Source organism: Candoia aspera, chromosome 6 (assembly GCF_035149785.1).
Source record: "Candoia aspera isolate rCanAsp1 chromosome 6, rCanAsp1.hap2, whole genome shotgun sequence".
NCBI lineage: Eukaryota > Metazoa > Chordata > Lepidosauria > Squamata > Boidae > Candoia > Candoia aspera.
This window is the reverse complement of record NC_086158.1, coordinates 30,974,632-30,980,674: the sequence shown is the minus strand read 5'-3', so window position 1 is coordinate 30,980,674 and position 6,043 is coordinate 30,974,632.

Below are 6,043 nucleotides of genomic sequence, written 5' to 3'. Positions count from 1 at the left end.
CCATAGCTGTGCAATGCAGTTTGATTCCTAGTTTATGATTCCCCTGCAGCCTCATAAATGGATTAAAAAAAAAAACCTTGCCTACAACTCCCCAAAACATTTTTTCCCTTAAATTCTCTGAAGGCTTATGGATATTCTACATTCCATAATATTTCTCATATATTTTTTGCAAAACATTCCAGCTGGTAGGTAATATATATATATATATACCTAGAGACTGCTGAGCATATTTATTCTAAGTTACCAAAGTAAATTTTTATACTATTTATATGAAATAGTATAAAAATTACTTTGTATATTAAACTTAAATCTTACTTTAATTAGAGAGGTTGCATTTTTCTGCTTGCATCCTGATGTTTGGATGATGGTAATGGGCATGACCTACTTGAGTGGACAGAAAACAGAGAATTTATTTAAGCAACACATTCATATTGATTTCTTTTCACTCTTTTTAAATATCCAATTATTTATTCTGTATTACATACTTGACTTATTTGTGTAACAATAAGTACTTCTTAAGAGCTTGTTAAATGAATTCCACATTCTGAGCCCAAAAAGGAACATTTAAAAGGCAGAATAACAGCATGTTTTTCTTGGCTTCAAGCCAAGAAAAAAGAAGGTTGCAATTAACAAAGGCAATTTCCTTATTGTCTGGAAGTCCTGCCTTCACTTCTTAGGGCGTTTTTGAAGGCAGGGGAGTTACATAAAATAAAGTAAGTAAATTAGCATGAATGGAGGCAGCTGAAAATTTCTTCTCTCTTGCTGCAGGAACGAGCAAGCAAAGTATCAAGCCTCCTGTGTAAAAGCAGGATGCTGAGTTCCTTTTCCATCAATCTTTTTCTTTAAAATCAATTAATTTGTGTCATCAATTTTCTTTTAAATGTAAGTTGTGGGATGTGGATATGCCAATTCTGTAGTGGAAAAAACCCAGGAAGGCAAAATCTCATTTTATTAATGATTCGTCTTTTCTACATTATCACATTTTAGGGTTGGGGAAGGATGAGTCAGATTGTTGCCTTTAAACTGGTTGCAGGACCAAAAACAAAAAACAAGAACACTAAGGAAGACACAAGAGCGATAATACATCTTGAAAATACATCTTTATTAAGAAATCGCCCTTGAACATACAGCAACAGAAGGATAGGACCCCAAACAGCCCAGTAAGCTCAAGGCAGGGAAGGTTTCTGGAACATGACTCAGGAGGAAGCTGGGAAAAAGGAGTAAATCTTATAGCTCCTTTTCCCCTCTCCCCAGCCCTTTGGAAATCCTCACCTTCATTCTGGGATGATTAGCAAGGGGAAATTAATGTCTGTATTTACATTCATTGGAGAGGAAGAGATTACAAGACAGTAAGCAGGCACACACTGGGGAATGCACATTAAAAGGAATGAGTGGCTTAGGTGCTCCCCACTGCTTAGGAGGCAAAATAAACCCTTTAGGGTGAAACTGATTAGGGTCTTGCCAATTTCAGATAGAAGCAGGCCAAGGTGCTAATTAATTAATGTCACAGAGCTGAGCTTGTTGCACTTAGCACCTTTTAGGGAAGTGCATAGCAAAAGCAGTTTAGGAAGAGATAGCTTGTATAAGCAATCTCTTCTCTCTGCAAGGGGGGAAATTATGCAAAGGTGGGGAAAGGGAAAAAAATACAAAAATATGGTCAGGCAGTCAGACACAGGACATGTATTAACATCTTTCAGAATAGGGGAAGGACTAGTCAGATAAAGAAAATCCAGGTTAGGTACTTGGTCCCACTATCTTTCAAAATTAAGCCTCTCAGGGATCTGCCTTCTGATCTTATGATATTACTTTTAAATGCCAAGTCACCCTGTAATAAGATAGTATCCATCTATGATTGGATTGTAGATGAGAGAGCTGACTTGGACTGTATTACCGACATGAACAATGGGTTTGGTGGACTTAATTTTATTCAGCTTTGCCTACTTGGTATTTGGTCCAGCATCAGTCTAGGCTGGAGGGATAGAGGTGGTAGATTCTGTCATCTATGAGAGATTCAGTCATCCTCTTCAAAAAAATCCTTCTGTTCTAATATCTATTTTGAGGATATGTATCTGTTATTGGGCCAGAGAACTAGGTTAATGAAACAGCTGGTATACTGTTCATTGAATTTTCCTGTGACTACCCTGGATGAGCTGGCTAAGGTAGGTCAGAGATAGTATTGGATAATCCCAGACTTGGATTAATATCCATGCTGAAGACCTCCTGATGGGCTAGTTTAGGACTTTGTGCATACTATGACTATAATTGTAGCAGGATCTGTGGAGGTATCCAGAGCACTGCTTGACTATTTGGGATTGGTTTCAGTTTCTGTGACCTGCGGACAAGATCCCTGCATCTATTCAGCTTTCCAAGTCTTGTTCCTTGCCCATCTTGTATATTAAAGTCCATCAGACTGATTTTTGTCACTTGTGGCCCAAGTGGCACTGATGGCTCTGAACACATATGGCCAGGTGCACCTGACAGTAGTAACACTAATAATAGTAATTTTATTTATCACGTGGTTATAACTAAGCACAGTAGCAGAGAATAAAACAACTAATAATCTAACACAGGATTTCTCAACCTTGGCAACTCTAAGCTGTGTGGACTTCAACTCCCAGCTTTGCTGGCTGGGGAATTCTGGGAGCTGAAGTCCACACAGCTTAGAGTTGCCAAGGTTGAGGAACCCTGCTCTAACATACTACAATCAAATATAACATCATAATAAACAATAAGAAGCCTCTAGACTAAAAACCTATGACATTTAATATTGTTATGCACACAGGATAGTTTGCCTTTGTAATCAAGCTTAAGGTAAGTTGTAGATGCTTTTTTAAAAATACTGTATGAGGAACCATTTTGAAAAGCAAGAAATGTCTTACTTCTATGGCCCATCATATAATGAGCATCTACCCTTCTTGGCCAAGGATGGCCTGACCACATAACACTGGTCCCAAAAGAATTGCACCGATACCAGTTGTCCTGGTTTATGACTGCAGTTGCCAAAAGACCAGGCTGATGCTGATGTTATCTGCCTTTCAACATCTGGTGAAGATCTAGTTATTAGTCTTGCATTTGTGGTGTGAAATCCACCTGCCATAAAAGACTCTGTTAAAATCATTATATGTATTATTGTATATTTCAAATTATTTATTTTACTGGGTGTGTAAGTAAATAAAATTGCAAGAAAATGTAAATGTGCACCAAGAAGACTTAAAGTATTCAATTTTCCAGAATGCTATTGTTCATGTCAAAACTACACTTCCATCAGATGGATAAGTAATAAGGAATAAGGAATATCAACAATGATTTGTTACTGTCTTTGTTTTAAAAATCAGAAAAGGCACAGAATAACTGCTGGGGCTGGGTAAAAAACAATCCTCTAAATAAATGAATGGGCAAGGCATTGCAATTTTACATTTAAAGACTCTTCTGAATACAGCTTTTAAATTAAACTAAATGTGTATAAGATTATAGACATAGTGTAAGAGCATTTCCAGCCTACCAAGAGTGCACATGATCCAGACATCCCTCTAATTATAGTGGACAACCCTGGTTCAGACTTTATCATGTATGAAGTAATACAAAATAATTTGGAATGGTGGATCCCAGTGCTAGCCTCACTTTTCACTGCAGTAGACCATTCAGCCATGATACCAAAGGACTGGGGCTTGGCTATTATAATACCAATATATATGAAGGGCAAGAAAGATGATCCAGCTAACTACTGCCCAATTAGTTTGTTAAGTCAGATCAGCAAAATGTATGCTAAACATCTCTAGGAGAAACTAAATGATTGGCTTGAAGCTGAAGACCTTCTGATGGATGAACAGGCTGGATTTAGAGTAGGACGATCAACGTTAGACCATGCTTTGGGGCTGCAACATTTAGTAGAAAAGTATACCCATAAATCAGGACAATCCTTTTATGCAGCATTTATTGACTTTAGGTCAGCTTTTGACACGGTATCTAGAACCAAACTGTGGTATAAACTGAAAAATTCCACAATTGACAAACGCCTACTCCTGCTGCTCATTAAAATACACGAGAATACAAGATTGAAAGTCAGGTGCAGTAACCAAGGACATGTCACAAAGGAAATACCTGTAAGGAGGGGAGTTAGACAGGGATGTGTATTAGCTCCAGTTTTATTCAACTATTATATAAACTCATTGGTCCTTCATTTAAGTAACTCCACTTTTCATCCCCCTAAATTAGCCCAAAGACATGTCAAGTTATTACTCTATGCCGATGATGCAGTAATTCTGTCATTAACTTCTACTGGCCTCAAAAGAGCCTTGAGATCACTTATGCATTACTGTACTGAGGAGGAATTAATAATAAATTACACCAAAACTAAAATACTTACTTTCTCCAAACGCCCAAAACAGAGAAACTGGAACTTAGGTGAGCAGCCATTGAGCAGGTTAAGATATTTAGATATCCTGGGATAGTTTTTCAAGCTACAGGAAGCAGAAATGCCCACCCGGACTATGTAACTCGCAATGCACAGAGATCTGCATCAGCTATCCAAACGCATTACTTTACCAGAGGAGCACAGTTTATCCCTGCTACAATTAAGTGGTTTGCAGCTAAAGTTCAAGCACAACTGCTATACGGGGGTCACTTGGGACCATATGACTGCCTTAGAAAGAATCCAAACAAAATTTCTAAGAAATATCTTCCACGTTACCCGCTGTGTTCCAAACACTGTACTTCGATGGGAAGCAGGAGTTAGTAAACTTGAATCTAACCTCTGGATAAATATCTTTACCTACTGGTTAAAATTCACATCACAACCCCAGTGGACTGACCTATCTAATATTGGTAGATAATTTTAAATCTTCCCAGGAAACAGCTATCCAAAAGAGACTGAGCCTCTATGGTTTCTCCAGTGATGCCATCTTAGCCTTAGAGTCAGACCAAGCTAGGTCACTACTAAGGCAAAGGATCTTAGATATAGAAGGCCAAACAGAAATTGCTGCCTTTACTCGCAATATATTTGTCATAATCAAATCTTACTGTCCCAGCCAGCTCCATATTTATATTACATCACAGTTCCCAAATTTAGGAGAGCTCTATCACAAGCCCAACTGAATGTCCTCCCTACAGCTGTTTTTGAGGGGAAATATAAGAAAATTCCATATGAAAACCATTTTGTCCACTGTGACATGGGTGCTGTAGAGACCACAGCAATGTTCTCTTGTCTTGTCTGTTTTATAGGGACATTCACAACCAGCTATTACCTCCCTTTTGTTTAAATTCCCGGGTCACTCTGATAATTTTTACTTACATTTTCTGTTAAACAACAAATATAACTGTATCTCTCTGAAAGTAGCAAAATTCTGTTACGTTTTATGTAAGCTACGCCTACAAATGGTTAACAGTTACTGATATTAGGGGATAACTCTGTTTTATGTATTTAATTGGTCAATGACCAGAATAAAGTCAGTCAGTCAGTCAGTCAGTCAGTCAGTCAGTCAGTCAGTCAGTCAGTCTGTCTGTCTGTCTGTCTTTCTTTCTTTCTTTCTTTCTTTCTTTCTTTCTTTCTTTCTTTCTTTCTTTCTTTCTTTCTTTCTTTCTTTCTTTCTAGTGGACAAATAGAGAACCTGTGACCATAATAAATAAATTGACTGAGGAAGACTCTGGGTTATTATGATAGTATAAATGTCCATTACTCAAGTCTTACATCAGGTTTTCTCCAACATGGTATCTTCCAGATGTGTTAGCACTACTGCTCATATGCTGAGAAGTTACAACCCAAACACATCTGTAGGGTGCCAGGTGGGGATGTATGCTTTCAATTACCAAGCTCTTTGATGGCAGGAAGAGGGGATGAAAGCTCACTGTGGGTGTGTGTGTGTTCAGCTTGAGTGATTGTAATTCTACTTCATGAGGCTTCCCAAACGAGCATGCGGTAAAATTCTCCTATTGGTATTCTAAACTGATAGCATTGGCACTAGCCAAATCCTTAATACTGTTAGGAAATTCTGAGCTGTGACATACCCTGTGTTAACTAACATATTTCAGGGCTAGGATCAAGCTT